Source organism: Leopardus geoffroyi, chromosome D4 (genome assembly GCF_018350155.1).
Source record: "Leopardus geoffroyi isolate Oge1 chromosome D4, O.geoffroyi_Oge1_pat1.0, whole genome shotgun sequence".
NCBI lineage: Eukaryota > Metazoa > Chordata > Mammalia > Carnivora > Felidae > Leopardus > Leopardus geoffroyi.
The window spans coordinates 87,836,902-87,845,801 of NC_059342.1; the positions used below are offsets into that span (position 1 = coordinate 87,836,902).

Below are 8,900 nucleotides of genomic sequence, written 5' to 3' on the forward strand. Positions count from 1 at the left end.
GGGGGGGCAGCAGGGTGGCCTTTGGCTCCAGCCCGGGCCCTCCTGGGACAGCAGGCGCTCTGGGCTCAGCTCCCACCGCACCGCCCCCAACTCCAGTGTCCCCGGTCCTCTGGAGGAAGATTTCCGTGGTCCCGGTTGGGGGTGCCAGACTGCCAGTGACGAGTGTTTTTTTAATCCCGGCCCCGCTGACTTCGACGATTATTCTTATTTAAGGCAGGGACGAAACGCCAGAGCATGGCAGCCGGTCACCTCCGGGCGGCGGCCCCTCCTCGCCTGCCTCCGGTGCTCGGCTCCTGCCGGAGCAGGAAAGGGAGGGGGGAGACGGGAAGCAGGGGGAGGAAAGGCGGGGAGGAGAGGGGGCCAGGGGAGGAGGAGTAGGAGGAGGGGAATGGGTGGGGGAGGACACGAGAGGGTAGGAGGGGGTAGGAGAGGGAGGCGGGACGGGGAAAGGGGGGGTAGGAGTGGGGCGAAGAGGGAGGAGGGGGGCAGAAAAGGTTAGGAAGGAGAGGACGGGGAGGGGGAGGGGAGGAAGAACTCAGAAAGGACCCCCCCCCCTTTGGCAGCTCCCCAAGCTGATAGGAGGAGGGAGGGAGGTACACAAATGAATAATTTACTACAGAAATGCAACAAGAATTTAGAAACTCTCAATTTATAAATATTTATTTTCACAAGTTCGCCCCCTCCCGGCGCTCTCCCCCTTGCTGGCTCTGGTCTTTTCTTTGGGGGGGGGGGGCTCCACCTCCCCCACGTCTCCCCCTCGATCTCTCTCTCTCCCTCCCCGTCTCTGCGCGTGGCTGTGACAGCCTCTCCCAGTCTCGCCCTCTCGGCCTCTGGGGCGGGGGTGGGGGCGTCTCTCCTTTCTCCACCTCCCTTCTCTCTGCTGCCCGGGTCTGTCTCTCTCTGTGTCTCTGTCTTCTCACTGTCTCTGGGCGCGTAGGTGTCTCCCCCACTCCGGGACCCCAGCCCCCGCCCGCCCCTCCCAGGGCAGGAGGCCTCGGGGTCCGCTGGAGCCTTTATGGGGGGGGGGGGATCCCTTTGAAGGCTCCGAGGGGAGAGGTCGTTTCCCCGGCAACCGGCCGCCGATTGGCGGAGCCGCGACGGATTAACAGGCCCGCTCGGGCCGGGCGGGGGCGGGGAACGGCGGGAGCCACGCCCTGGACACGCCCCCGCCACGCCCCCTGCCCGGCTGAGGTTTGGGGGGCACCTGCGGTGGGATTTCGGAGACCCCGTGGTGGCCGGGCTGGATGGGGGAGGAAGGGGGCTTCCCGGGAGGCTGGCGGGGATGCGGTCAATCAGCTAACCAATCAGTTAATCAATCGGTGGGGTAATCAGGCCCACAGAGCCCAAGGTAAGAGCTGAGGGTGTGGAATGAGAGCGGAGTTCTAATCCCCCTCGACCCGGGCCGCTTCCTAGCAGTGAGTCCCTGAGCAAGTCAGTCCCTGCCCACCTCGCCAGCCTCCCCTGTGTGCACTGGGGCTCCAACAGCACCTGCCCACCCCCTCCTCTGCCGGTCCCTGTCACCCCGTCCATCCCTTCAATTCAGATGGAAAAGAAGGGCCCTGAGAGGGGAGCGCCTGGCAGGCACCTGCGGGAGGCCCGGGGGGAGGTCACTGGCCATTTAACAAGCTCAACAAAATTTCCTTCCGTGGGCATGCTTTTCTGTGAGCCGGGGCCTGGACTGGAGGTGCTCCCGCCCTTGATAGTTCCGGGACTCGCGTCTGACCCAGAACCGGTCTTGGGCCTGTGATGCGTCACCTGCTCCCTTTACCTCTCCTCCTTGCCCGCCCCTCGCCTCCAACTGTGGGGAAACTGAGACCCGGAGGGGCCAGACGGATGGCACGGTTGCCCAGACCCGGGAATGGGATGCCAGCCCTTCCCCGCGAGCTATTTCTGAGCCTGACGCATAAGCTCCAGAGAGCTGGGGAGAGGAAAGCACGTTCGTTAATAATGGAGGAAACCTCAGGCAGCGTCCTCAGGGTCACCGGCGGGAAGGGTCTCTCAACACACACTCGGGCTCCCTGCAACTTAAAACCAAGTGTGTTACTTCATATGCGAAGTCTGGCTTATTTGTTTGAGCACACCCCTCTTGCAGGCACCAGCCAAGGGGCTGCCAGAACATTCCCCCCAGGATGGAAGGGCGAGTCCCGGAGAAGGTGGCTGTTTATAATTGCAGCGGCCCCTTTAAGCCCCATTGCCAGGGCCTGCTGCTCTGTTTGAAGCTGGCAGCTCTAATCTGGCTGCAGCCATCCGTCCAAATCAGGGTCCTGGGGTTGCTCCAGTGGCAGGGAAAGGCGTGGCCTGCAGAGCTCTCCCAGGGCTGGGGACAGCTGCAGGGCCACCCTCTCCCTACTCCCAGCCCCCCATACTGGGCAAGTGCCCGTGTATACACACACATACACACACACACACACACACACCCCTCTCTGTGCAACGAACATAGAAACTCATCCTCCCTCCCCAACACTCCTACGTGGACTGAGCTGTGTGTCTGAGGCCTGCGGGCCCCTAACCCAAGGCCTGGCCTGCCCATACTGGCCACTCTGCAGGAAGGAATTCTCCAGAACCCTGTGGCCCTCTTCAAAGCTTCTAGACTCTTCGCTGCAAAGCCTCAGAGCCCCAGGCCCCCTCAAGTGTATTTAGAACCCAGACTCACCCAGGAACTGACCGGAAGGAAGGGTGGAAATGTGGTGGTGAGTGGCGGTCAGGTGTTGAAGGAAGGGAGTTGGTCTGGACGCCCAGTGGGGCCCAGGGTTCTCCATGCCAGGGCTCGTCCTTGGCAGAAGTGTTCGCGCTCCCATCTTACAGGTGGGGAAGGTGAGGCTGGGAGACATAACACACCCAGGATCCCCTGGCTCTACCAAGAGGAGAGGCTGGGCTTTGAGCCAAGTTTCTGGGACCCGGGCTCCACACACCTCGCCAGCCTGAGGCCTCCCGATTGGACCATGGGAGGGCTAAGCCGCACCTGCCCGAGCGCTGGCCCTCCATGCTGGTCACGTTTACACTTGCAGGCTGAGCCATTTGAACACGTCCTGCCATCTTTCCCCTAATGCCGGTTTGGGTTTCCCCCAAAGCCTCTGCGGGTGCGGGACAGCTAGTATCTCTGGCACGCTACAGGTGCCCCGAGCTGGCTGGCTGACTGCGTCTAGAGGGAAGAAGGGAGAAAAGAGCCAGGCGGGGAGGACCCCCGGTCAGGCTGTGCCCTCCACGGTGAGTGGGGCCCACGGAGGAGCCGGACGTCAGGCGGTGGAGTAACTTCATCTCAGGTGGCTCTGGGTGCAGGGAGGGCGCGAGAGATTTCAGAGGAGTCAGAGAGGACGTGTCCCTGAGACTCAGAGCCCCCACCCCCCCGCCCCCGTGTCAGACGAGGGGCAGGGTAGGGAGCCGAGGCCTAGGATCCAGTTCCAGAGTGAGTGAGCTGTGTGACCTCGGCCAAGGCCCTCTACCTCTCTGGGCCTCAGTAAAAATAAGAAGATCCTTCCAACTAGACTAGCGGAGGATTCTCTGAATCTTTCCTTCTCCACCAAACCCCTCTTGGGCACCAGTGACTTGACAAAGGCTGTGTGTGCTGGGGTGCAGTGGGGGCAGTGAGTCGTGGGCTGCGGGGGACCCACTCTGCCGGGGGTTGAGGGCCTGGCCTCAGGGGAACCAGAGTGCAATGACCCGCCCCCAGCGCTAGGCCCTGAGCCAGCGGAGGTATGGAGCAGATAATCGCTCGTCTCGGCCACCATTCACAGCCCGGGCCACGGGCATTACCCCCGTTCCTGGCTTTCTCTGCACAACGGCCTCATGGCAGCTGTTAGCATTAATCCCCCCAGTTTGCATGTGAGAAGCTGGGGCCCAGAGAGGCAGGCGCCCATCTGAGTTCATAACCGCTGGCAAGCGTGAGCCCAGGCAGATCCCAACGTTGGGACAGCGCAACCGCCTTGACCGTTACTAGAAAGGTCTACAAAGCGGAGGCCTCTTAGGAGCTGAGTCCAGAAGGGTCTTTCCAAGTGGCAAAGGAGGCCGAGGACATTCCAGGTGGAGGGCCCACCCTGAGCCAGGACAGGGTGAAGGAGGAGAGCGTCTGAATGCGGTTCGGCCTGAAGGTCTGGCTGTGGGGTGGCGTGTGGTGAGGGTGGACAGGACGCCCCTGTCCCCGCGGAGTGGCTCGACAGGACACTCCTCCAGTTGTCCCCTGCTGTGTGGCGAACCGCCTGTGGACACGCTGGCTTGGAACGGTAGCTTCCTAGTCTCGTGATGCTGGGGTTGGCGGGGCTCAGCGGGGAGGTTCTTGCTTGGGGGTGTCTCCTGCGGCTGCAGTCGGAGGGCAGCTGGGGCTGGAATCATCGGAAGGCTCCACTGCGCCGGGGGCCCAAGGTGGCCTCATCTTGCCGTCTCCTATGCCCTTCCCGGCGGCCTAGACGGATTTCTCATGTCAAAGCTCAAGGCTCTGAGAGGCGGGAGGTGAAGCTGCCGGGCCAGTTAAGGCACTGCTTCCAGCATCGCTTTGGCCTTGGCCGGCCTCTATTGGCGAAAACAGTTCCGGGGCCCAGCCAGAGAGAAGGGCGGGGAGAATAGGCCCCACCCACCTCTCCGTGATGGGAGTGCAAAGAATTTGTGGCCGTGTTTAACCTGCCCCACACGCTAATACATATCTCACGGGAAAAGTGGAAATCGGTGGCTAAATACATTGTGGGAAAGGCTGCACGAAGCAAAGTCGGGTAGGGTTCTGTCCTGCGGGACTTGTCAGAGACTTCATGTGCTACTGTGGGCGCCCATCTCCGATATAGGGAAGGAGAGAGCGTAGAAGTTCCCAGCCAGTTTTGGTGCGATGGCCAAGGGGATCCCATCCTGGGTGGGAGACACTCAGCCTGGGAGGCTCGAGCCCTGAGGCTCCTGCCGAGCACCTTACTTGGGGCAACAGGGCCCCGGAACTTCCAGATCCGGCCTCCAGAGTACCATGCGTGGATGTGATGAGGTGAAGCTGGGTCCGTCTCTGGCTGCTGCCACCCTCCTGGGACACCTGCCAGCCGGAGCCACCTCCCACGGCCGTCTGGGCCAGGTGGCACCAGCTCGGAGGACCAGAGCCTCAGATTGCCCAGCCTCTCTCTTCTCTCTTGGCCCCGAGAAAGGGGCTTCCTCCCTTGGGCCTCCTGGCTCTCCCCTCCATGGGGGCCTGCAGGGGCGGGAGGAGGGCATGGGAAGGAGCCACGATGCCTGACTGTGACCTTGCCCTAGTCTCCACCCAGGCTGAGCTCCCATTTCCAGCTTGCCCGAGTGGGGTGACGAAAGCCCCTGTCACCAGTTGTGTGGGAGGACACCTCTCCAGGCGCTGGTCTTTACTGGATGTCTACTGGGGAGGCAGACCCCATACCCTGCAAGTTTGAGGCCCCAGCTCATGTCATTCTCTCTGGGCCTCAGTGTCCTCATCTGTGAAATGGGGATGTGATGATACCGACTGCATCAAGTTCAATGAGGGGCGCCTGGGTGGCTCAGTCGGTTGGGCATCCGACTTCGGCTCAGGTCATGATCTCGCAGTCCGTGAGTTCGAGCCCCGCGTCGGGCTCTGGGCTGATGGCTCGGAGCCTGGAGCCTGCTTCCGATTCTGTGTCTCCCTCTCTCTCTGCCCCTCCCCTGTTCATGCTCTGTCTCAAAAATGAATAAACGTTAAAAAAAAAAAAAAAAAGAGAGAGAGAGAGATGGAGACCCAGCCCAGAGGTCTCAGCCGCAAAGGCCTGTGTGTACCCAGGTCCTGGCCGCTGGCTGACTGGGACCCGGTGGGCGGGGCCACGGTTTGGGCCTCGTCTGCTGGGCATAGCGCCTGTGTGACCTGTGCGGTGTGGGCTGTCTGCAGTCCTTCCCAGGAAGCAGGAGGCTCGATCAAGGGAGCATCACCGGTTCGTCCCTCCACTGGCTCCCCCACCCCCCCCCACCCCCCCACCCTCCGCTGGCTGCTTCCCCTCCCTCTCTTGGTCCCTGTCCAGGGCCAGCTGCCTCTACCGCTCCAGGAGGTCAGGCCCCACGCTCGCTGTCCCTGGGCAGAGGCAGAAAGGGGAGGGCTGGCTCCCGGGGGGAGTGGGAGTCACAAACCACTGCCCCCCTTCGACCCTCCCGCCCTGGCCTGGACCAGCAAAGCTGCCCTAGGGACAGTCTCCGAGCCCCTCAGATGGATCCTGTCACCCTCCAGCTTGGGCACAAGACACCAGGCCTCAGTTTCCCCCTCTTGATGACCCCAGTGATGTTCCCGCCTTGGGTAGCTGAGGGGGAGGTGCTCCCTGCCTCCACGGCTGAAGGCGGCTCCAACACGGTTTGGGCTGGCACCTTCCGCCCCATCACGGATTCCAGCCAGAGCCCCCTGGGTGGGGTCGGGGGGACAGGAGCCACAGGGACAGGGCTCAGGTTGTCCCGGCAGCCAAAGTTGGGGTGTGGGACACAGAACACCCTGGAGAGGCGGGGGGCCTGGGTGAATCTTCTTTACCCGCCCGTCCGTGCTGCCCACAGTGGGTCCCCACACTTCACAGTCTGTCCCGGAAGCTGTCGCCTGCTGGCTGCTCCCGGACAGCTGGCTTCCTCTCCTCTCATCTCCCCCAGCCTGCAGCCACTCTCCCTCCGCAGGCCTCACGCATCTGCCGCATCTTCCCCCCTCCCCCCACTTTGCCCCGCCATCCCGCCCCTCTCCGTTTCCAATCTGGAATGATGCTCCAGCCTCTGGCCTGCAGGGTGACCCGGACGACCCATCCTCCCGGGCCCTGCAGGTCCCCAAGTCCTCACCAGGGACTGGTGTTGCCAGGGAAGCACGGCTGCATCGGCCCCCTCCTGCCCCACTCCCTGCCGGCACCCCACTCCTCCCCTGGGGCTCATTCACCTTTCCCCGCCCTCAGTTCTCTCTGTGGCGGAGCACTGTGCTAAGAGCACCCACTTTGAAGTTACACAGGCTTGGGTTGCCACCCCGGCTGTGCCGCCTCGTGGCGCCGGGCCTCAGTTCTCCCATCGGCAGAACGGGGAGAATGCCGGCAAGGCCCGCCTCGGGCTGTAGCAAGGATTAAGTGAAGAGTGTTCTCACGTCGTCGGAAACACTGCGCGTTACCCAGCCCGGCCTGTCGTCACGCCGAGCCTGCGGCTGGTTCTCCTCACTGCAGCCCTCTGCACCAAGCTGTTCACGACCCGAATCACTTCATCTTCACTCGGGAACACTCACTGGCTCCCCAGTACCTCTCCTGGGACTTAAAACTCCGGCTCATTTTCAGAGCTCTCCGTCACTTGTCTTTCTGGATTCCCTGGTGCGGCTGCCCTGACGAGTAGCCCAAAAGGGCCTTCGAGGAGGAAGAGGTTTCCTCCCAGCTGGCCCCCCAACTCCCTGCTCCCCAAATGTCCCCCACAGAGAGAGCTGGGTGACCCAGGGCAGGTTACTCACCTCCCAGGAGTGCTACTTCCCTGGGCGGCAAAAGGGCGTTAACATTGTCACCAGACCAGGTGATGGTCCCCTCCCAGGGGTTGCAGGGGTGGGGGGGGGGAGCAGGGGGACACCGGGTGTATCAGGCACGTGCTGAGCGCTTGAGGAGGGCCGCCTGAGCCTCACGGCCTGCTTGGTCCAGCCCACAGCCCTCCATGCAGACTGTGGATCCAGGCCAGAATCCTTCCGGATCCTCGTCTTCTCAGAATTCCCGCTGAATATTACCCCGATTGTGTTGTAGGGAAGGCAGGAGAACATTTGTTCTTTTTTTTTGGGTGGGGGGGGGAAGCATTTTTCTCCATCTACAGAAGTTATACATGGGGGCGCCTGGGTGGCGCAGTCGGTTAAGCGTCCGACTTCAGCCAGGTCACGATCTCGCGGTCCGTGAGTTCGAGCCCCGCGTCGGGCTCTGGGCTGATGGCTCAGAGCCTGGAGCCTGTTTCCGATTCTGTGTCTCCCTCTCTCTCTGCCCCTCCCCCGTTCATGCTCTGTCTCTCTCTGTCCCAAAAATAAATAAACGTTGAAAAAAAAAAAAAAGTTATACATGTTCATTGCGGATAATTTTGAAATTAAGATGAACCAAAAAGAAAATTTTAAAATGATCTGTAATTCACCACCCATCCAGAGAAGTACTCTGGGCGCGTGAGCTTCCGGTCTCCGGGCTTGGCAGTGAACGTGGAGCTCGGGCTGAGCTTCGGACCTGGGAAGGGAATCACAGGACGTACTCCGCTTTGCAACCCGGTTCTTCCTTTCGCCGGCAGGACCCGAGTTTCAGCACCACCCAGAGCCCCTGCCCCGCCGGTACTCGGGGCGCGTTTCCTAGCAGCTGTTCGAAGGGTGGGATCTCAGCCCCAACCCCCAGAACATGCCTTTCCCCAGGATTCCCAGGGGGTTCCTCGGCACAGCACGGTTTGGGAAGCAGTCCCAAAGCCCCCTTTCCGAAAGCGGCCCCTTGCCCCATGGCAGGGATACACTCACCCTTCTAAGCCAGGCCTGCATTAGGGAACGCAGAGGTGGGGTCCGAGTTGTGATGTCATAAACAACACCGCAATAAATACATCTTGCAGACCTAAAGCCCGGGACAGACGGTGGATTTTATTTTCCAGGCGCTCCCCTGAGCTCTGCTCCCTACCCCCCACCCCACCCCGCCCCATCGGCTCCCCTTCTCCCTGGAACATTCCGGTGGGGTAGGGACCATCGGCATCCTTGTTCTGCAGACGAACAAATGGAGACTTGGGGCCAAGGGTGACAACACCGTCCCATGTGTCACAAACAGTAGTCAAGCCAGGGCCCAACCTGGCCTGGCTGGGGCCTTTGGGCCACGCCCGTCCTCCTGGCCCTTGCCGTAGGTGATGGTCCCCTCCCAAGGGTTGTGGGGGGAGAGGGGGACACGACATCCAGAATGTAAGCTCCTGTGTGTGCAGTGTGGGTCTCATGCCCGCCCCAGACTGGGGCGCACAAGCAG

General features: G+C 61.9%; 1 long non-coding RNA gene across 1 annotated transcript; it reads right to left on the bottom strand.

Annotated features, from left to right (window-relative positions):
- Positions 1–642: 642 nt before the first annotated feature.
- On the bottom strand, positions 643–4,905 carry LOC123593098. Its single transcript, XR_006710120.1, has 2 exons — positions 2,654–4,905; positions 643–2,024 (listed from the first exon to the last, which is right to left on the bottom strand). It is a non-coding gene; the product is annotated as an uncharacterized LOC123593098 (long non-coding RNA).
- Positions 4,906–8,900: the final 3,995 nt, after the last annotated feature.